Here is a 24,056-nt window from a genome sequence, read left to right on the forward strand (position 1 = left end):
CTTTGCATTCTTATTGACCCGGGCCATTTGCCCCCTACAGCCCAGTGCCACAGCATGATGCATTCTTACGACCCCCTGCAGTTGGCTCTCATAGTATCAGTCAGAGCGAGAACTAGATGTAAACTTTATGGGCAACCTGTTCTATTAGTGAATTCTCTGTAGATTAGCCCATGATACCATATACAACATGTATGCAAACTAAGAGGGAAACCTTTTTCATGTAATTTAAACCTACCTCTATTTGCTATAAACAACCCATCCTCCGTTCAGTGTCACAGTATGGTGCAGCCAGAGACAACCAGATGTCTGTTAACAGACCCCACCCCACACATCTAATTATTTTCCCATCTTTACCTTACAGGGACCGGTCTTTGAAGCTGTTAAAATGCTGACCGCTTCTACAACTTAACCTTTTCTATTAACCCTAACCCTTTCTCTTATTTAAACATTTAACTAATATATTTCTCACAACCTCCTGACTTTAGCTGTAATAATTCTTAACCCTAGCCATAAACTCCCCCTTCCTTCCTTAGATCTCTTCAACAGATGGCTAATCTATGTCAAACAGAGGTCACACGTCAAAATAGCTTGATCGATCGATAAGAGGTCAAAAGTCATATCCCCAGATGTCAGCAAACGGATGTCAAACAAAGGTCACCTGTCATATTAATTTGATTGATCGATAAGAGGTCAGAGGTCACCTGTCAAAATGAGTTTGAATAAAGGTGTCCTTTTATTTCTCTAATGCGGGAGCGGAGTTGTTCGGCTGTGAGTAGGTGTGAATCTCCGACCATAATTGCTGAAAAATGTGTTAGAAAAGGTAAAAATGCCGGTCCATACATCATCAAAGGCGAGAGAGGTTGTGTTCGGCTGCAAGTAGGTGTGAATGTCCAGCCATAATTACTCACAAACGGGTAAGAAAAGGTAGTAGCCAGACCATATATGATCAAAATAGGGAGCGGAGGTGGTTCAGCTGCAAGAAGGTTTGAATGTCAAACTAAAGTTCAAATATATTAACAAAAGTGGGAGGAGAGGTCTTCGGATGAGAGTGGTTGAAAATTTCCAACCATAATGTATAAAATGCGGTGAAAAAAAAGGTGTGATAGAACACTAAAAGGTGGAGCGGAAGTGTTCGGCTGCAAGAAGGTGTGAATGTCCGACTATATTTGGTGAAAAGCAGGTGAAGCAAGGTCTGAATGCCCAACCTTACATCATCAAAAGCAAGATCAGAGTTGTTTGGCTGCAAGAAGGCCATAGTTTGCCAAAAGCGGGTAAGGTGCGAATGTCCGACTAAATATCAACAAAATTTGGGGCGGAGGTCTTCGGATGCAAGTGGGTGTGAATATCCCACCATACAAGTATGGTGGAGAGGAAGCTGTGAATAGCCGACCATAGTTTGGAAAAAGCGGGTAAGAAAAGGTTGGAATGCCCGAACATACACCATCAAAAGAGGGAGCGGAGGTGTTCCGCTGTACGAAGGTGTGAATGTCCAACCATACTTGGTAAAAAGCGGGTAAGAAAAGGTTAATATACCCGACTGTACACAATCAATAGCGGGAGCGGATGTGTTCGGCTACAAGAAGGTGTGACAGTCCGACCATGGTTTGTAAAAAGCGGGTAAGAAAAGGTGCGAATGTCCGACAATGTATGATCAAAAGAGAGAGCGGAGGTTTTCGGATACACGAAAGTTTGAATGTCCTACCATAGTTTGTAAATAGCGGGTAAGAAAAGGTTCGAATGCCCGACTATACACCATAAAAAGCGGGAGCGGAGGTGTTCCGCTGTAAGACGGTGTGAATGTCCGACCATAGTTGGTAAAAAGCGGGTAAGAAAAAGTTAAAATACCCGACTGTACAAAATCAATAGCGGGAGTGGAGTTGTTCGGCTACAAGGTCTTAAAGTCCGACCATGGTTTGTAAAAAGCAATTAAGAAAAGGTTCGAATATCCAACCAAACATAATCAAAAGCGGGAGCAGAGCTGTTCCACTGCAAGTAGGTGTGAATGTCCAGCCATAATTACTCACAAACGGGGGAAGAAAAGGTAGTATTGCCAGACCATACATGATCAAAACAGGGAGCGGAGGTTCAGCTGCAAGGTGTGAATGTCTGACTATAGTTTGTAAAAAGCGGGTAAGACAAGGTGCGAATGCCCGACAATGTATGATCAAAAGAGAGAGCGGAGGTGTTCGGCTGCAAGGTCTGAATGTCCAACCATAATTTGTAAAAACCGGGTAAGAAAAGGCTCGAAAGCCCGACTATACATCATCAAAAGCGGGAGCGGAGGTGTTCAGCTGCAAGAAGGTGTGAATGTTCGACTAAAGTTTGTAAAAAGCTGTTAAGACAAGGAGCGATGTCCCGACATTGTATGATCAAAAGCGGGAGCGGAGGTGTCCAGCTGTGAGTAGGTGTGAATGTCCGACCATAATTGCTGAAAAATGTGTTAGAAAAGGTAAGAATACTGGACCATACATCATCAAAAGCGGGACAGGTGGTGTTCAGCTGCAAGAAGGTGTGAAAGTCCGACAATGGTTTGTAAAAAGCGGGTAATAAAAGGTTCGAATGCCCGAATATACATCATCAAAAGCGGAAGCGGAGGTGTTCGGATGCAAGAAGGTGTGAACGTCCAACAAAAATATGTAAAAAGAAGTTAAGAAAAGGTTCGAATATCCAACCAAACATAATCAAAAGCGGGAGCAGAGCTGTTCGACTGCAAGTAGGTGTGAATGTCAGATCATAATTTGCAAAAAGCTGATGAGAAAGGGTGAGAATGCCCGACTATACATCATTAAATGCGGGAGCGGAGTTGTTCGGCTGTGAGTAGGTGTGAATCTCCGACCATAATTGCTGAAAAATTTGTTAGAAAAGGTAAAAATGCCGGTCCATACATCATCAAAAGCGAGAGAGGTTGTGTTCGGCTGCAAGTAGGTGTGAATGTCCAGCCATAATTACTCACAAACGGGTAAGAAAAGGTAGTATTGCCAGACCATATATGATCAAAACAGGGAGCGGAGGTGGTTCAGCTGCAAGAAGGTTTGAATGTCAAACTAAAGTTCAAATATATTAACAAAAGCGGGAGGAGAGGTCTTCGGATGAAAGTGGTTGAAAATTTCCAACCATAATGTATAAAATGCGGTGAAAAAAAAGGTGTGATAGAACACTAAAAGGTGGAAGAAGACCATAGTTTGCCAAAAGCGGGTAAGGTGCGAATGTCCGACTAAATATCAACAAAATTTGGGGCGGAGGTTTTCGGATGCAATTGGGTGTGAATATCCCACCATACAAGTATGGTGGAGAGGAAGCTGTGAATAGCCGACCATAGTTTGGAAAAAGCGGGTAAGAAAAGGTTTGAATGCCCGAACATACACCATCAAAAGAGGGAGCGGAGGTGTTCCGCTGTACGAAGGTGTGAATGTCCGACCATACTTGGTAAAAAGCGGGTAAGAAAAGGTTAAAATACCCGACTGTACACAATCAATAGCGGGAGCGGATGTGTTCGGCTACAAGAAGATGTGACAGTCCGACCATGGTTTGTAAAAAGCGGGTAAGAAAAGGTGCGAATGTCCGACAATGTATGATCAAAAGAGAGAGCGGAGGTTTTCGGATACAAGAAGGTTTGAATGTCCCACCATAGTTTGTAAAAAGCGGGTAAGAAAAGGTTCGAATGCCCGACTATACACCATCAAAAGCGGGAGCAGAGGTGTTCCGCTGTAAGACGGTGTGAATGTCCGACCATAGTTGGTAAAAAGCGGGTAAGAAAAGGTTAAAATACCCGACTGTACACAATCAATAGCGGGAGCGGAGTTGTTCGGCTACAAGAAGGTGTGAAAGTCCGACCATGGTTTGTAAAAACCGGAAAGAAAAGGCTCGAAAGCCCGACTATACACCATCAAAAAGAAGGTTTGAATGTCCATCAATAATTGCTTTAAAACAAGAAAGTAAATTTTCGAATATCAAACCGCACATGATCATAAGCGGGAGAGGAGGTGTTCGGCTGCAAGAAGGTGTGAATGTCCACCCATAATTCATGAAAAATGGGTAAAAAAAAAGGTGCGAATGCCTACCAATACATTATCAAAAGCAGGTGTGAATGTCAGATCATAATTTGTAAAAAGCTGATGAGATAGGGTGAGAATGCCCGACTATACACCATCAAATGCGGGAGCGGAGGTGTTCGGCTCTGAGTAGGTGTGAATGTCCGACCATAATTGCTGAAGAATGTGTTAGAAAAGGTAAGAATGCTGGACCATACATCATCAAAAGCGGGAGAGGTGGTGTTCGGCTGCAAAAAGGTGTGACTGTTCGACTAAAGTTTGTAAAAAGTGGGTAAGACAAGGTGCGAATGCCTGACAATGTATGATCAAAAGCGGGAGCGGAGGTGTTCAGCTGCAAGAAGGTCTACATGTCCATCAATAATTGCTAGAAAACATGAAAGAAACTTTTCGAAAATCAAACCGCACATGAGCATAAGTGGGATAGGAGGTGTTCAGCTGCAAGGTGTGAATGTCCACCCATAATTCCTGAAAAATGGGCAAAAAAAAGGTGTGAATGCCCAACCATACATCATCAAAAGCAGGAGCTGAAGTGTTCGGCTACAAGAAGGTGTGAACGTCCAACCAAAATATGTAAAAAGAAGTTAAGAAAAGGTTCGAATATCCAACCAAACATAATCAAAAGCGGGAGCAGAGCTGTTCGACTGCAAGTAGGTGTGAATGTCAGATCATAATTTGCAAAAAGCTGATGAGAAAGGGTGAGAATGCCCGACTATACATCATCAAATGCGGGAGCGGAGTTGTTCGGCTGTGAGTAGGTGTGAATCTCCGACCATAATTGCTGAAAAATGTGTTAGAAAAGGTAAAAATGCCGGTCCATACATCATCAAAGGCGAGAGAGGTTGTGTTCGGCTGCAAGTAGGTGTGAATGTCCAGCCATAATTACTCACAAACGGGTAAGAAAAGGTAGTAGCCAGACCATATATGATCAAAACAGGGAGCGGAGGTGGTTCAGCTGCAAGAAGGTTTGAATGTCAAACTAAAGTTCAAATATATTAACAAGAGTGGCAGGAGAGGTCTTCGGATGAGAGTGGTTGAAAATTTCCAACCATATTGTATAAAATGCGGTGAAAAAAAGGTGTGATAGAACACTAAAAGGTGGAGCGGAAGTGTTCGGCTGCAAGAAGGTGTGAATGTCCGACTATATTTGGTGAAAAGCAGGTGAAGCAAGGTCTGAATGCCCAACCTTACATCATTAAAAGCAAGATCAGAGTTGTTTGGCTGCAAGAAGGCCATAGTTTGCCAAAAGCGGGTAAGGTGCGAATGTCCGACTAAATATCAACAAAATTTGGGGCGGAGGTCTTCGGATGCAAGTGGGTGTGAATATCCCACCATACAAGTATGGTGGAGAGGAAGCTGTGAATAGCCGACCATAGTTTGGAAAAAGCGGGTAAGAAAAGGTTGGAATGCCCGAACATACACCATCAAAAGAGGGAGCGGAGGTGTTCCGCTGTACGAAGGTGTGAATGTCCGACCATACTTGGTAAAAAGCGGGTAAGAAAAGGTTAAAATACCCGACTGTACACAATCAATAGCGGGAGCGGATGTGTTCGGCTACAAGAAGGTGTGACAGTCCGACCATGGTTTGTAAAAAGCGGGTAAGAAAAGGTGCGAATGTCCGACAATGTATGATCAAAAGAGAGAGCGGAGGTTTTCGGATACACGAAGGTTTGAATGTCCTACCATAGTTTGTAAATAGCGGGTAAGAAAAGGTTCGAATGCCCGACTATACACCATAAAAAGCGGGAGCGGAGGTGTTCCGCTGTAAGACGGTGTGAATGTCCGACCATAGTTGGTAAAAAGCGGGTAAGAAAAGTTAAAATACCCGACTGTACACAATCAATAGCGGGAGCGGAGTTGTTCGGCTGCAAGAAGGTGTGAAAGTCCGACCATGGTTTGTAAAAAGCGGGTAAGAAAAGGTTTGAATGCCCGAACATACACCATCAAAAGAGGGAGCGGAGGTGTTCCGCTGTACGAAGGTGTGAATGTCCGACCATACTTGGTAAAAAGCGGGTAAGAAAAGGTTAAAATACCCGACTGTACACAATCAATAGCGGGAGCGGATGTGTTCGGCTACAAGAAGGTGTGACAGTCCGACCATGGTTTGTAAAAAGCGGGTAAGAAAAGGTGCGAATGTCCGACAATGTATGATCAAAAGAGAGAGCGGAGTTTTCGGATACACGAAGGTTTGAATGTCGTACCATAGTTTGTAAATAGCGGGTAAGAAAAGGTTTGAATGCCCGACTATACACCATAAAAAGCGGGAGTGGAGGTGTTCCGCTGTAAGACGGTGTGAATGTCCGACCATAGTTGGTAAAAAGCGGGTAAGAAAAGGTTAAAATACCCGACTGTACACAATCAATAGCCGGAGCGGAGTTGTTCGGCTACAAGAAGGTGTGAAAGTCCGACCATGGTTTGTAAAAAGCAGTTAAGAAAAGGTTTGAATATCCAAACCAAACATAATCAAAAGCGGTAGCAGAGCAGTTCGACTGCAAGTAGGTGTGAATGTCCAGCCATAATTACTCACAAACGGGGGAAGAAAAGGTAGTATAACCAGACCATACATGATCAAAACAGGGAGCGGAGGTGTTCGGCTGCAAGGTCTGAATGTCCAACCATAATTTGTAAAAACCGGGTAAGAAAAGGCTCGAAAGCCCGACTATACATCATCAAAAGCGGGAGCGGAGGTGTTCAGCTGCAAGAAGGTGTGAATGTTCGACTAAAGTTTGTAAAAAGCTGGTAAGACAAGGAGCGATGTCCCGACATTGTATGATCAAAAGCGGGAGCGGAGGTGTCCAGCTGTGAGTAGGTGTGATTGTCCGACCATAATTGCTGAAAAATGTGTTAGAAAAGGTAAGAATACTGGACCATACATCATCAAAAGCGGGAGAGGTGGTGTTCGGCTGCAAGAAGGTGTGAAAGTCCGACAATGGTTTGTAAAAAGCGGGTAATAAAAGGTTCGAATGCCCGAATATACATCATCAAAAGCGGAAGCGGAGGTGTTCGGATGCAAGAAGGTGTGAACGTCCAACCAAAGTTTGTAAAAAGCAGTGAAAAGCGAGAAAAAGCATTTCGTGAGTTCCGCATGATTTGGGATTTTGCTTATAAAATGCATTACTTCACTCAAACTATGTTAAAACTGATTTGTCCTTCATATTTACCATGTCTAGACATATTTAAACAAAAAAACAACGTTGTACTTTGCAGTAAAAGAAAGAGCAAATCTTAAGTTTCAGGAATCCGAGTATAAGCCTGCTTTCATGAGTTCTGCACGATTTCGGATTTTGCTATAAAATGAATTGCTTTGCTCAAACCAAGTTAAAACTGCTTTGTCCTTCCATATTCATCAATGTCTAGATCGACTTCAACAAAGAAAAACATTGGACTTTGCAGTAGAAGAAGTTGAAATCCATCTACACATTGATAAATATGAAGGACAAAGCAGTTCCCACTTGCCCATAAGAAAATAAGCTTATTCTCGGATTCCTGATCCTTCAGTGTTGCTCTTTCTTCTACTGCAAAATACAATGTTGTTCTTTGTTGAAGTCGATCTAGACATTGATAAATATGAAGGAAAAAGCAGTTTTAACTTGGTTTGAGTGAATGAATTCATTTTATACATAAAATCCGAAATCGTGCAGAACTCATGAAAATAAGCTTATTCTCGGATTCCTAAAACTTTTGATTGGCTCTTTCTTTTACTGCAAAGTACAACGTTGTTTTTTGTTTAAATCTATCGAGACATTGATAAATATGAAGGTAAAAGCCGTTTTAACATAGTTTGAGTGAAGGAATTGATTTTATAGATAAAATCCCAAATCATGCAGAACTCCTCAAAAGGGGCGTATGGCTTAATCACAAGTGTGGTTCTTTCTCATTCGGGGTAGTATGAGGAAGTTTATGCTTGAAATATATGTAGAAATGGGTACATATGAAGGACAAAGCAGTGTTAACTTAGTTTGAGTGAAGGAATTCATTTTATACATAAAATCCCAAATCATGCAGAACGTATGAAAAGAAGCTTATTCTCGGATTCCTGATCCTTCAGTTTTGCTCTTTCTTCTACTGCAAAATACAATGTTGTTCTTTGTTGAAGTCGATCTAGACATTGATAAATATGAAGGAAAAAGCAGTTTTAACTTGGTTTGAGTGAATGAATTAATTTTATACATAAAATCCGAAATCGTGCAGAACTCATGAAAATAAGCTTATTCTCGGATTCCTAAAACTTTTGATTGGCTCTTTCTTTTACTGCAAAGTACAACGTTGTTTTTTGTTTAAATCTATCGAGACATTGATAAATATGAAGGTAAAAGCCGTTTTAACATAGTTTGAGTGAAGGAATTGATTTTATAGATAAAATCCCAAATCATGCAGAACTCCTCAAAAGGGGCGTATGGCTTAATCACAAGTGTGGTTCTTTCTCATTCGGGGTAGTATGAGGAAGTTTATGCTTGAAATATATGTAGAAATGGGTACATATGAAGGACAAAGCAGTGTTAACTTAGTTTGAGTGAAGGAATTCATTTTATACATAAAATCCCAAATCATGCAGAACGTATGAAAAGAAGCTTATTCTCGGATTCCTGATCCTTCAGTTTTGCTCTTTCTTCTACTGCAAAATACAATGTTGTTCTTTGTTGAAGTCGATCTAGACATTGATAAATATGAAGGAAAAAGCAGTTTTAACTTGGTTTGAGTGAATGAATTCATTTTATACATAAAATCCGAAATCGTGCAGAACTCATGAAAATAAGCTTATTCTCGGATTCCTAAAACTTTTGATGTGCTCCTTCTTTTATTGCAAAGTACAACGTTGTTTTTTTGTTTAAATCTATCGAGACATTGATAAATATGAAGGTAAAAGCCGTTTTAACATAGTTTGAGTGAAGGAATTCATTTTATAGATAAAATCCCAAATCATGCAGAACTCCTCAAAAGGGAGGTATGGCTTAATCACAAGTGTGGCTCTTTCTCATTCAGGGTAATATGAGGAAGTTTATGCTTGAAATATATGTAGAAATGGGTACATATGAAGGACAAAGCAGTGTTAACTTAGTTTGCGTGAAGAAATTCATTTTATACATAAAATCCGAAATCGTGCAGAACTCATGAAAATAAGCTTATTCTCGGATTCCTAAAACTTTTGATTTGCACTTTCTTTTACTGCAAAGTACAACGTTGTTTTTTGTTGAAATCTATCTAGACATTGATAAATACCAGCCAAAACTCTGCTGCCGCTTTTGATAATTTATGGTTGGGCATTCTTACCTTTTCTTACCCACTTTTTACAAATTATGATCTTACATTCACACCTACTTGCAGTCGAACACCTTCTCATCCACTTATGATCATGTGCGGTTGGGCTTTCGCACCTTTTCTTACCCATTTTTCAGTAATAATAACCTTCTTGCAGCCGAAAACCTCCGCTCCTCTTTTGATCATACATTGTCGGGCATTCACACCTTGTCTTACCCGCTTTTTACAAACTTTAGTCGGACATTCAAACCTTCTTGCAGCTGAACCACCTCCGCTCCCTGTTTTGATCATATATGGTCTGGCAATAGTACCTTTTCTTACCCTTTTGTGAGTAATTATGGCTGGAAATTCACACCTTCTTGCAGCTGAACACCTCCTCTCCTGCTAATGATCATGTATGGTTTGATATTCGAAAATTTTATTTCATGTTTTAAAGCAATTATTAATGGACATTCACACCTACTTGCAGCCGAACACCACCTCTCCCGCTTTTGATGATGTATGGACAGGCATTCTTACCTTTTCTAACACATTTTTCAGCAATTATGGTTGGAGAATCACACCTACTCACAGCCGAACAACTCCGCTACCGCATTTGATGGTGTATAGTCGGGATTTCTCACCCTTTCTCATCAGCTTTTTGCAAATTATGATCTGACATTCACACCTACTTGCAGTCGAACACCTTATCATCCGCTTTTGATTATGTTTGGTTAGATATTCGCACCTTTTCTTAACTGCTTTTTTACAAACTTTGGTCGGACGTTCACACCTTCTTGCAGCCGAACACCTACGCTTCCGGTTTTGATAGTGTATATTCGGGCATACGAACCTTTTCTTACCCGCTTTTTACAAACCATGGTCGGACTTTCACACCTTCTCTTAGCCGAACAACTCCGCTCCCTCTTTTGATTGTGTACAGTCGGGTATTTTAACCTTTTCTTACCCGCTTTTTACCAACTATGATCGGACATTCACACCGTCTTACAGCCGAACACCTCCGCTCCCTCTTTTGATGGTGTATGTTCGGGCATTCGAACCTTTTCTTACCCGCTTTTTACAAACCAGGATCGGACTTTCACACCTTTTAGTAGCCGAAAAACTCCGCTCCCGCTATTGATTGTGTACAGTCGGGTATTTTAACCTTTTCTTACCCGCTTTTTACCAACTATTGTCGGACATTCACACCGTCTTAGAGCGGAACACCTCCTCTCCCGCTTATGATCATGTACGGTTTGATGTTCGAAAATTTACTTTCTTGTTTTAAAGCAATTATTGATGGACATTCAAACCTTCTTTTTGATGGTGTATAGTCGGGCTTTCGAGCCTTTTCTTCCCGGTTTTTACAAACCATGGTCGGACTTTCACACCTTCTTGTAGCCGAACAACTCCGCTCCCGCTATTGATTGTGTACAGTCGGGTATTTTAACCTTTTCTTACCCGCTTTTTACCAACTATGGTCGGACATTCACACCGTCTTACAGCGGAACACCTCTGCTCCCGCTTTTGATGGTGTATAGTCGGGCATTCGAACCTTTTCTTACCCGCTTTTTACAAACTATGGTGGGACATTCAAACCTTCTTATATCCGAAAACCTCCGCTCTCTCTTTTGATCATACATTGTCGGACATTCGCACCTTTTCTTACCCGCTTTTTACAAACCATGGTCGGACTTTCACACCTTCTTGTAGCCGAACACATCCGCTCCCGCTATTGATTGTGTACAGTCGGGTATTTTAACCTTTTCTTACCCGCTTCTTACCAACTATGGTCGGACATTCACACCTTCGTACAGCGGAACACCTCTGCTCCCTCTTTTGATGGTGTATGTTCGGGTATTCAAACCTTTTCTTACCCGCTTTTTCCAAACTATGGTCGGCTATTCACAGCTTCCTCTCCACCATACTTGTATGGTTGGATATTCACACCCACTTGCATCCGAAGACCTCTGCCCCAAATTTTGTTGATATTTAGTATGACATTCGCACCTTACCCGCTTTTGGCAAACTATGGCCTTCTTGCAGCCAAACACCTCTGATCTCGCTTTTGATGATGTAAGGTTGGGCATTCAGACCTTGCTTCACCTGCTTTTCACCAAATATAGTCGGACATTCACACCTTCTTGCAGCCGAACACTTCCGCTCCACCTTTTAGTGTTCTATCACACCTTTTTTTCACCGCATTTTATACATTATGGTCGGAAATTTTCAACCACTCTCATCCGAAGACCTCTCCTCCCGCTTTCGTTAATATATTTGAACTTTAGTCGGACATTCAAACCTTCTTGCAGCTGAACCACCTCCGCTCCCTGTTTTGATCATATATGGTCTGGCAATACTACCTTTTCTTACCCGTTTGTGAGTAATTATGGCTGGACATTCACACCTTCTTGCAGCTGAACACCACCTCTCCCGATTTTGATGATGTATGGACCGGCATTTTTACCTTTTCTAACACATTTTTCAGCAATTATGGTTGGAGATTCACACCTACTCACTGCCAAATAACTCCGCTACCGCATTTGATGGTGTATAGTCGGGCATTCTCACCCTTTCTCATCAGCTTTTTGCAAATTATGATCTGACATTCACACCTACTTCCAGTCGAACTGCTCTGCTCCCGCTTTTGATTATGTTTGGTTAGATATTTGAACCTTTTCTTAACTGCTTTTTACAAACTTTGGTCGGACGTTCACAATATCTTGCAGCCGAACACCTCCGCTTCCGCTTTTGATGGTGTATATTCGGGCATACGAACCTTTTCTTACCCGCTTTTTACAAACCAAGGTCGGACTTTCACACCTTCTCTTAGCTGAACAACTCCGCTCCCTCTTTTGATTGTGTACAGTCGGGTAATTTAACCTTTTCTTACCCACTTTTTACCATCTATGGTCGGACATTCACACCGTCTTACAGCGGAACACCTCCGCTCCCTCTTTTGATGATGTATGGTTAGGCATTCGCACCTTTTCTTACCCATTTTTCAGTAATTATGGGTAGACATTCACACCTTCTTGCAGCTGAACACCTCCTCTCCCGCTTATGATCATGTGCAGTTTGATATTCGAAAATTTTCTTTCATGTTTTCTAGCAATTATTGATGGACATTCAGACCGTCTTGCAGCTGAACACCTCCGCTCCCACTTTTGATGGTGTATAGTCGGGCTTTCGAGCCTTTTCCTCCCCGGTTTTTACAAATTATGGTTGGACATTCAGACCTTCTTGCAGCCGAAAACCTCCACTCCCTCTTTTGATCATACATTGTCGGACATTCGCACCTTTTCTTACCCGCTTTTTACAAACCATGGTCGGACTTTCACACCTTTTAGTAGCCGAACTAATCCGCTCCCGCTATTGATTGTGTACAGTCGGGTATTTTAACCTTTTCTTACCCGCTTTTTACCAACTATGGTTGGACATTCACACCTTCTTACAGCAGAACACCTCCGCTCCCTGTTTTGATTATGTAAGGTTTGACATTCGCACCTTCTCTCACTCGCCTTTTACTATGGTCGGCCATTCACAGCTTCCTCTCCACCATACTTGTATGGTGGGATATTCACACCCACCTGCATCCGAAGACCTCCGCCCCCACTTTGGTTGATATTTAGTCGGTCATTCGCACCTTACCCGCTTTTGGCAAACTATGGCCTTCTTGCAGCCAAACACCTCTGATCTCGCTTTTGATGATGTAAGGTTGGGCATTCAGACCTTGCTTCACCTGCTTTTCACCAAATATAGTCGGACATTCACACCTTCTTGCAGCCGAACACTTCCGCTCCACCTTTTAGTGTTCTATCACACCTTTTTTTCACCGCATTTTATACATTATGGTTGGAAATTTTCAACCACTCTCATCCGAAGACCTCTCCCCCCGCTTTTGTTAATATATTTGAACTTTAGTCGGACATTCAAACCTTCTTGCAGCTGAACCACCTCTGCTCCCTGTTTTGATCATATATGGTCTGGCAATACTACCTTTTCTTACCCGTTTGTGAGTAATTATGGCTGGACATTCACACCTACTTGCAGCCGAACACAACCTCTCTCGCTTTTGATGATGTATGGACCGGCATTCTTACCTTTTCTAACACATTTTTCAGCAATTATGGTCGGAGATTCACACCTACTCAAAGCCGAACAACTCCGCTCCCGCATTTGATGGTGTATAGTCGGGCATTCTCACCCTTTCTCATCAGCTTTTTCCAAATTATGATCTGACATTCACCCCTATTTGCAGTCGAACAGCTCTGCTCCCGCTTTTGATTATGTATGGTTGGATATTCGAACCTTTTCTTAACTGCTTTTTACAAATTTTGGTTGGACGTTCACACCTTCTTGTAGCCGAACACATGCACTCCTGCTTTTGATGATGTATGGTTGGGCATTGGCACCTTTTTTTTACCCATTTTCCAGGTATTATGGGTGGACATTCACACCTTCTTGCAGCTGAACACCTCCTCTCCCACTTATGATCATGTGTGGTTTGATTTTCGAAAATTTTCTTTCATGTTTTCTAGCAATTATTGATGGACATTTAGACCTTCTTGCAGCTGAACACCACCTCTCCCGATTTTGATTATGTATGGACCGGCATTTTTACCTTTTCTAACACATTTTTCAGCAATTATGGTTGGAGATTCACACCTACTCACAGCCGAACAACTCCGCTACCGCATTTGATGGTGTATAGTCAGGCATTCTCACCCTTTCTCATCAGCTTTTTGCAAATTATGATCTGACATCCACACCTACTTGCAGTCGAACAGCTCTGCTCCCGCTTTTGATTATGTATGGTTGGATATTCGAACCTTTTCTTAACTGCTTTTTACAAACTTTGGTTGGACGTTCACACCTTCTTGTAGCCGAACACATGCACTCCTGCTTTTGATGATGTATGGTTGGGCATTCGCACCTTTTTTTTACCCATTTTTCAGGTATTATGGGTGGACATTCACACCTTCTTGCAGCTGAACACCTCCTCTCCCACTTATGATCATGTGTGGTTTGATTTTCGAAAATTTTCTTTCATGTTTTCTAGCAATTATTGATGGACATTTAGACCTTCTTGCAGCTGAACACCACCTCTCCCGATTTTGATGATGTATGGACTGGCATTTTTACCTTTTCTAACACATTTTTCAGCAATTATGGTTGGAGATTCACACCTACTCACAGCCGAACAACTCCGCTACCGCATTTGATGGTGTATAGTCGGGCATTCTCACCCTTTCTCATCAGCTTTTTGCAAATTATGATCTGACATTCACACCTACTTCCAGTCGAACAGCTCTGCTCCCGCTTTTGATTATGTTTGGTTAGATATTCGAACCTTTTCTTAACTGCTTTTTACAAACTTTGGTCGGACGTTCACAATATCTTGCAGCCGAACACCTCCGCTTCCGCTCTTGATGGTGTATATTCGGGCATACGAACCTTTTCTTACCCGCTTTTTACAAACCAAGGTCGGACTTTCACACCTTCTCTTAGCTGAACAACTCCGCTCCCTCTTTTGATTGTGTACAGTCGGGTAATTTAACCTTTTATTACCCGCTTTTTACCATCTATGGTCGGACATTCACACCGTCTTACAGCGGAACACCTCCGCTCCCTCTTTTGATGATGTATGGTTAGGCATTCGTGCAGTTTGATATTCGAAAATTTTCTTTCATGTTTTCTAGCAATTATTGATGGACATTCAGACCGTCTTGCAGCTGAACACCTCCGCTCCCACTTTTGATGGTGTATAGTCGGGCTTTCGAGCCTTTTCTTCCCCGGTTTTTACAAATTATGGTTGGACATTCAGACCTTCTTGCAGCCGAAAACCTCCACTCCCTCTTTTGATCATACATTGTCGGGCATTCGCACCTTTTCTTACCCGCTTTTTACAAACCATGGTCGGACTTTCACACCTTTTAGTAGCCGAACAACTCCGCTCCCGCTATTGATTGTGTACAGTCGGGTATTTTAACCTTTTCTTACCCACTTTTTACCAACTATGGTTGGACATTCACACCTTCTTACAGCAGAACACCTCCGCTCCCTGTTTTGATTATGTATTCGCACCTTCTCTCACCCGCCTTTTACTATGGTCGGCCATTCACAGCTTCCTCTCCACCATACTTGTATGGTGGGATATTCACACCCACTTCCATCCGAAGACCTCCGCCCCCACTTTTGTTGATATTTAGTCGGTCATTCGCACCTTACCCGCTTTTGGCAAACTATGGCCTTCTTGCAGCCGAACACCTCTGATCTCGCTTTTGATGATGTAAGGTTGGGCATTCAGACCTTGCTTCACCTGCTTTTCACCAAATATAGTCGGACATTCACACCTTCTTGCAGCCAAACGCTTCCGCTTTTAGTGTTCTATGAGGCATTCACATATTTTTTTTCACCGTATTTTATAGATTATGGTTGGAAATTCTCACCCACTCTCATCCGAAGACCTCTCCTCCCGCTTTTGTTAATATATAGTCGGGCATTCGAACCTTTTCTTACCCGCTTTTTACAAATTATGGTCGAACATTCACTCCTACTTGCAGCTGAATACTTCCGCTCCACCTTTTAGGTATGTATGGTTGGCATTTGCACCTCTTTTTATACTGATTGCTGAAGATTAAGTTTTTCTTTCTCAAACTACAAATTTTTTTTAATTGTTGAAACTTGATTTGAAGTGGATAAATAAGGAGGACAAACAGTTTTAAGTCAGGCTGATAGAAGGAATTAATTTTATAGCAAAATCTGTATTTCGTCATATGTCGAGAGATGCTTATTGCTGAAGAAGTTCTTTCTCATTCTACAAAGTACAACGTTGTTTATCGTTGAAACTTGATTAGACATGAATAAATATGAAGGACAAAGCAGTCTTAACTTGGTTTGAGTTAATGAATTCGTTTTATAGGAGAATCCGAATTCGTGCATAACTCATAAAATAGAGCTTATTTTCGGATTCCTGAAGAATGAGTCTGGTTCTTTCTCATAATACAAAGTTTGTTGTTTATTGTTGAAACTTCATCAGAAGTGAAGAAATAAATGAATGCCTATCAATAAATGTGGGATCTAAACTCTAGTGCTTCCTCTAAAATAATTTCCTTTCTCAATTTAGAAATGTGTGTGTGTAAGTCACAACACCCGTGACACCAAAACGGCTTTCTTTTCTCTACACTCTGCACTATGAGCACACACACCAAATCAGAAAGGCTTTTTTCTCTCTTTTCTACATTATGGACTGTGGGGACACAAAACCGCTCTCTCTCTTTTTTTTTTTTATCGTGTGCCAGGGCGTTGTCTCACGTATTAGATTATGCTTAAGATACGAATGGGTTTATCAGTCACATCAGAATCCATACTGATCCTCCCGTAATAAAATGGTCGGATCTTATCAAACACACTTTGTTTCTTGTGACAATCAAGTCAGCGAAACAGCGTATACACGTCAAGACACTGAATCAAGTTTGCCACAAGAACTCATAAGTTTGGCAGTATTGCTCTGCCGTCAGCAATCATACACCCATTTTATTTTCGTGAGACATGTGCAAGCACCTGTTCATCTACTGTTCTATCACTATGAATTAGTGATCTATTATCAATAAGGATACTTCTACAACTACTATCAAAGTATGTCCAGACTTCTTATGTTGTCAGTTGCTATATATGAATAAGTGGGTAGCTACTGACAAGCATTAAGCATGTCACACAGCCCAAACATATAACATTTCAGGACACACCACACAGTTAACAACCACAGTGAAGCGTGTCAAAGCCCAAACATGTAACATTCAACAGGACACTTACACAACACATTCAAATCAAACAGGCAGACAACATACAAGAACATATACCCCAGCCGGCATTGCTCCCTGCCTATTTTCGTACAGCACACTATGTGTGCGCACACCTTTATTCACAAACTCTTCAACTTATACTCTTTTACCGAAGCTGCTACAACTCGATTGGCCGAATACCCTTTGATCCTATTTCGGTGAATTTGACATCTGCCTTACATATAACAGATTAGCGGTTTAGCAGTTTTAATTTAGTTTGAGTGAAGGAATTCATTTTATAGCAAAATCCGAAATCGTGAAGAACTCATGAAAGTAAGCTTATTCTCGGATTCCTGAAACTTTAGATTTGCTCTTTCTTTTACTGCAAAGTACAACGTTGTTTTTTTTGTTTAAATCTTTCTAGACATGGTAAATATTAAGGACAAAGCAGTTTTCACATAGTTTGAGTGAAGGAATTCATTTTATAGATAAAATCCCAAGAGTCTGCTGAGAAAAGAGAGTGAATGCGAAGTAGACTTTAACACGGCTATGGGAGTGAGCCGAGTGTGGGCTAACCGGCAAGCGTCTCAACCAAGCAAAGCTCACCATGGGGAAGGTGGCTATACCAACTAGCCTGATGCCCTGCTCCCGCAGTGACGGATAATCGTACTCTGGTTTCTCTTCATAACATACAAGTCTTTCGCCTTTTACTAAAGACTTCCGTGGAGAGCAGCACTAATGAGTTGTTTCTATTATTGGCAGGCTTTACCTTTGCGGGTGAAGCCCTTTCTGTCTGTGCAAAAGAAATCTTGCTACTTTGCAGAGTGACTTCTCTGAGTAGAGTCGCCTTACTTGTTGCGACTGTGCCGATGTTCGAAGCTGGAGTGCAAAGTTGTTGCTTGAATGGTGCTTGCTGGAGCATGTGGGAGTGCAAAGTTATACCATTTAAAAGGGCTGAAGAGTGCTCAGTGCAGCGGGTGGGCGGAGGTGCAACGTGACACTCTGGCCACCTATGGCCATAAAAAGAACACTGCTACAAGTGCGCATTGTGCCAGCAAGGGCCCTCGGACCTGAAACAGTGGACAGTTATCGCTTCTCGGCCTTTTGGCTAAGATCAAGTGTAGTATCTGTTCTTATCAGTTTAATATGTCCTCTATACGAGGACAACATATTAAATGGATTTTTAAGAATAGGAGTTGAAAAAGAAGCTTGCTCCGTTCACTCCAAGCCTCGACCCGGTACTGCAGTGCCGCTGGGAACGGTGCGCTCTCCTCTGCTCTTGTGAAAAAGCAAACAGCGGTGCAGGATGGAAGTTTCAGGGAGCCCAAGATGAAACTTTCTTTTAATCTGCTGAGAAAAGAGAGTGAATGCGAAGTGGACTTTAACACGGCTCTGGGAGCGAGCCGAGTGCGGGCTAACCGGGAGAATTGCTTGAAAGAAACGCGACACCGAATGAGTGGTCAGAACAAAGCCTCAATACGGTGTTCCCGTGGTGTTTGTGGCTGCCTTGTCTTTTGCACAGAGTAAAAGACAAGGCAGCCATCGAATAGATTGTTTCTACTTGGTCAGCCGAGGAGCAGGGGGGGGGGGGCAAGCGTCTCAACCAAGCAAAGCTCACCAAGTAGGAACAATCGGGCCCTTTTCGATGGCTGCAACACCTGAAAGAGATATTGATGCGAGACCCGATCAAATGCTTTTTCAAAGTCTAAATTTAAGATGACAAGCCGGGTGTTTCTGTCTCTAGCGTAATCAATGATGTCTCGAATCAGTACGAGGCTGTCGGTGAGTTGTCTCCCTGAGATGGCACAAGTTTGGTCTGGGTGAATTACCTCCTCTAAAACAGAGGACATCCGTGTCGCTAAAACCTTGCTAAAAAGTTTACAGTCAAAGTTTAAAAGTGTGATGGGCCTCCAATTCTTTAGGTCAGTCTTATCATTTTTTTTAGAAAGTAGAGTCACTATTCCCACTCTAAAACTGTCAGGCAGTCGGTCGAGTTTTTCAAAATCTTTAAAAACATCTAAAATGTCTGATGATAAAAGGTCCCAATAGGTCAGATAGAATTCTGCAGGAAGCCCGTCTAAACCCGGAGCTCGACTTCTCTTAAAACCTGTTAGGCATTTTTTTAACTCTAAAGCAGTAAAATTCTGTGTCAAGTGTGCATTCTCTTTTACGGTTTTGTCAACGAATTTTAAGATTTCTGCCGATGTTTCCAAGTGCACTGGTTTCTCTTTGTACATGTTACTATAAAAGGTATGTACAGTTTCAATCATCTCTTGTGTGGATTTTGTTAAAAACCCATCTTCTCTTTTTAGATTTTGAATACACTCCTTTTTATTTATAACTTTCTTTATTTTTCACCTTCCTCAATTTCCTGCTCCCTGCTTCCTACAAAAATTCCTTTACTCTTTATTTCTGCTGAAACTGACATTTCCTTTTTGACATCTTTGATTTCTTCTTTAAAGTCTATGCCACACTGATTTAGTTTAAAGTAGCGCTGTAAGCGTTTATGTAGTCCCATCATACATCTATTCTCTTTCCTTTTTTTACGTTTACCTTGCTGTTTAAAAAAAGTCTGGGTCGTTTCCTTCACCATTTCCCACCATTGTGCATGTGTTTCGTAGAGGTCTTGAAGGGTCTGCCACTCTTTATAACATTCCCTGTACTGACTGACTATGATTTCATCCTCCAACAGGGAACAGTTGAGTTTCCACAGACCACTTCCTACCGTCACACCAGAAGGGGGTGAAAGGGTGCAGGAGAGCATAAGGTGGTCTGAAAAGAAAACAGGGGTTAATCTAACATCAGTGGGTGGGCAATCTCTAGTAAAGAAATAATCAATGCGAGAGGCTCTGGTGCCATCATGACTAAACCAGGTGAAGCCCTCCTCTCTGGGATGCATGGTTTTAAAACAGTCAGTAAGCTTAAAATCCCTGCATATGCCCTGAAGTAAAATCGAAGTCTTATCCACTTTAAAATCTACCCCTGCTCTTTTTCTATCTTTCCTGCTCAAGATACAGTTAAAACCCCCTCCTACAACTAAAGGTACTTGCCCTAGCATGTAAAGCTGTATATCTTCTAAAAGGTCATACCTTTCATTTTTTCCATTGAAACCATAAATATTTAAGAGGTTAAAGTCTTGCCCCATAAAATTCAAGTGTGCTAAAAGTGCCCGTCCGTCTCTCACCACTGTGCTACCTTTCACCAGAACATGCGGATTTTTAATTAGAATGGCCACACCATCATTTTTATTTTGATTTGAGCCACTCCATATCGATAAATGGGGCCACATTTCCTCCCATTGTCTATGGTTTTTTAAAAAAGGTAGTCCACATTCTTGTATTAAAAACACATCTGATTTTATGGAGTCTAAGAAGGATAAAATACTCTGGGCTCTTGTCTTTGATTTCACACTTCTCACATTTAGTGTTGAGAAGGTGAGAACCATTAAAAGCATAAAGGAAAGTAGGTATGTCATTTTCGTTTTTCTAAGTTATCAAAACAAATTACACACAGGTTATTTCTTGGGAAACTAGCTCTTCCTTCATTTCTTTAGGTGAAAAGTGAGTAGGGTGATCTATATTTCCTTTTCGGACTCTCGGTGTTGGCCTCTGACGCAATGTTGCATTTAACTTTGAGTCCCTGGGGGTTGATTGCAGAGCTGAAGTTAAAAAGGAGACCTCATTTGGTGAGTCGGAGGGGAAGACTCTAGGTTCTTCCACTGAAGAACTGTCTGAAAGGGACCTAACCCTTCCCCTCTTCTCTGATACCACTGGGGAATCAGAGGCTCAGATGCCGTCCTCTTCGGCTGTTGACCTTCGGGGAGGTGAGTATCTTCACTAGACTCACCTGTCTGCTCTTCCTCCTCATTTAGCGTAGCTCCACCCTCTGCCTGTGAATTCTCACAGACTTCAACACTGAGTGGTGAGGCCTCTACAGACCCCTCCCCTTTTTGCTCCTCACTTCCAATCCAAGCTTTTGGCGGGAAGTTTGAATTTATTGGGTCAACCTCTTCACTTTGTTCACCAACTGCCACCTTTGGTCCTTCTCTTTGTTGGCTTGACTGTGGCTTTACCGTCTTTAATTTGTTGGCAAAAGATTTAGGGCAATCTCTGAAGAGGTGATTTAATTCTCCACAGAGATTACATTTCCTGCCATTTGGACACTCTCCAAAAGTTTGCCCAATTTCTCTGCTCTTCCCACATAACACCTTGGTACAAGCCTCAACCAGGTGCCCATGCTCACCACACTTGCGGCAGAACTTGGGCTGCCCCTGCTAGTGGATGTAACCTCGGTTTTCAAGGTGGCCAGAGTGTCGCCCACCCGCTGCACTGAGCACTCTTCAGCCCTTTTAAATGGTATAACTTTGCACTCCCGCACGCTCCAGCAAGCACCATTCAAGCAACAACTTTGCACTCCAGCTTCGAACATCGGCACAGTCGCAACAAGTAAGGCGACTCTACTCAGAGAAGTCACTCTGCACAGTAAGAAGATTTCTTTTGCACAGACAGAAAGGGCTTCACCCGCAAAGGTAAAGCCTGCCAAAAATAGAAACAACTCATTAGTGCTGCTCTCCACAGAAATCTTTAGTAAAAGGCGAAAGACTTGTACGTTATGAAGAGAAACCAGAGTACGATTATCCGTCACTGCGGGAGCAGGGCATCAGGCTAGTTGGCATAGCCACCTTCCCCATGGTGAGCTTTGCTTGGTTGAGACGCTTGCTCCCCCCCCCCCCCCCCCCCCCCCCCCCCTTGCTCCTCGGCTGACCAACCAGGAACAATCGGGCCCTATTCGATGGCTGCCTTGTCTTTTACTCTGTGCAAAAGACAAGGCAGCAACAAAAACACCACGAGAATCCCGTATTGAGGCTTTGTTCTGATCGCTCATTCGGTGTCGCGTTTCTTTCAAGCAATTCTCCCGGTTAGCCCACACTCGGCTCGCTCCCATAGCCGTGTTAAAGTCTACTTCGCATTCACTCTCTTTTCTCAGCAGACTCTTGGGATTTTATCTATAAAATGAATTCCTTCACTCAAACTATGTGAAAACTGCTTTGTCCTTAATATTTACCATGTCTAGAAAGATTTAAACAAAAAAAACAACGTTGTACTTTGCAGTAAAAGAAAGAGCAAATCTAAAGTTTCAGGAATCCGAGAATAAGCTTACTTTCATGAGTTCTTCACGATTTCGGATTTTGCTATAAAATGAATTCCTTCACTCAAACTAAATTAAAACTGCTAAACCGCTAATCTGTTATATGTAAGGCAGATGTCAAATTCACCGAAATAGGATTAAAGGGTATTCGGCCAATCGAGCTGTAGCAGCTTCGGTAAAAGAGTATAAGTTGAAGAGTTTGTGAATAAAGGTGTGCGCACACATAGTGTGCTGTACGAAAATAGGCAGGGAGCAATGCCGGCTGGGGTATATGTTCTTGTATGTTGTCTGACTGTTTGATTTGAATGTGTTGTGTAAGTGTCCTGTTGAATGTTACATGTTTGGGCTTTGACACGCTTCACTGTGGTTGTTAACTGTGTGGTGTGTCCTGAAATGTTATATGTTTGGGCTGTGTGACATGCTTAATGCTTGTCAGTAGCTACCCACTTATTCATATATAGCAACTGACAACATAAGAAGTCTGGACATACTTTGATAGTAGTTGTAGAAGTATCCTTATTGATAATAGATCACTAATTCATAGTGATAGAACAGTAGATGAACAGGTGCTTGCACATGTCTCACGAAAATAAAATGGGTGTATGATTGCTGACGGCAGAGCAATACTGCCAAACTTATGAGTTCTTGTGGCAAACTTGATTCAGTGTCTTGACGTGTATACGCTGTTTCGCTGACTTGATTGTCACAAGAAACAAAGTGTGTTTGATAAGATCCGACCATTTTATTACGGGAGGATCAGTATGTATGGATTCTGATGTGACTGATAAACCCATTCGTATCTTAAGCATAATCTAATACGTGAGACAACGCCCTGGCACACGATAAAAAAAAAAAAGAGAGAGAGCGGTTTTGTGTCCCCACAGTCCATAATGTAGAAAAGAGAGAAAAAAGCCTTTCTGATTTGGTGTGTGTGCTCATAGTGCAGAGTGTAGAGAAAAGAAAGCCGTTTTGGTGTCACGGGTGTTGTGACTTACACACACACATTTCTAAATTGAGAAAGGAAATTATTTTAGAGGAAGCACTAGAGTTTAGATCCCACATTTGTTGATAGGCATTCATTTATTTCTTCACTTCTGATGAAGTTTCAACAATAAACAACAAACTTTGTATTATGAGAAAGAACCAGACTCATTCTTCAGGAATCCGAAAATAAGCTCTATTTTATGAGTTATGCACGAATTCAGATTCTCCTATGAAACGAATTCATTAACTCAAACCAAGTTAAGACTGCTTTGTCCTTCATATTTATTCATGTCTAATCAAGTTTCAACGATAAACAACGTTGTACTTTGTAGAATGAGAAAGAACTTCTTCAGCAATAAGCATCTCTCGACATATGACGAAATACAGATTTTGCTATAAAATTAATTCCTTCTATCAGCCTGACTTAAAACTGTTTGTCCTCCTTATTTATCCACTTCAAATCAAGTTTCAACAATTAAAAAAAATTTGTAGTTTGAGAAAGAACAACTTAATCTTCAGCAATCAGTATAAAAAGAGGTGCAAATGCCAACCATACATACCTAAAAGGTGGAGCGGAAGTATTCAGCTGCAAGTAGGAGTGAATGTTCGACCATAATTTGTAAAAAGCGGGTAAGAAAAGGTTCGAATGCCCGACTATATATTAACAAAAGCGGGAGGAGAGGTCTTCGGATGAGAGTGGGTGAGAATTTCCAACCATAATCTATAAAATACGGTGAAAAAAAATATGTGAATGCCTCATAGAACACTAAAAGCGGAAGCGTTTGGCTGCAAGAAGGTGTGAATGTCCGACTATATTTGGTGAAAAGCAGGTGAAGCAAGGTCTGAATGC

At 41.8% G+C, this 24,056-nt stretch overlaps 3 non-coding genes across 3 annotated transcripts; 2 read left to right on the forward strand and 1 right to left on the reverse strand.

The window, feature by feature from the left end:
• The first annotated feature begins 17,740 nt into the window (after nucleotides 1-17,740).
• LOC140310562 (U5 spliceosomal RNA) lies at nucleotides 17,741-17,854 on the forward strand. Its single transcript, XR_011916619.1, has one exon. It is a non-coding gene; the product is annotated as a U5 spliceosomal RNA (small nuclear RNA).
• Nucleotides 17,855-18,162: 308 nt separating this feature from the next.
• On the forward strand, nucleotides 18,163-18,346 carry LOC140310421 (U2 spliceosomal RNA). The gene has a single exon (XR_011916494.1). It is a non-coding gene; the product is annotated as a U2 spliceosomal RNA (small nuclear RNA).
• A 3,245-nt stretch (nucleotides 18,347-21,591) lies between these two features.
• LOC140310645 (U5 spliceosomal RNA) lies at nucleotides 21,592-21,705 on the reverse strand. The gene has a single exon (XR_011916696.1). It is a non-coding gene; the product is annotated as a U5 spliceosomal RNA (small nuclear RNA).
• Nucleotides 21,706-24,056: the final 2,351 nt, after the last annotated feature.

The sequence above is a fragment of the Leuresthes tenuis genome, unplaced genomic scaffold (assembly GCF_036924035.1).
Source record: "Leuresthes tenuis unplaced genomic scaffold, fLeuTen1.0.hap1 SCAF_6, whole genome shotgun sequence".
NCBI lineage: Eukaryota > Metazoa > Chordata > Actinopteri > Atheriniformes > Atherinopsidae > Leuresthes > Leuresthes tenuis.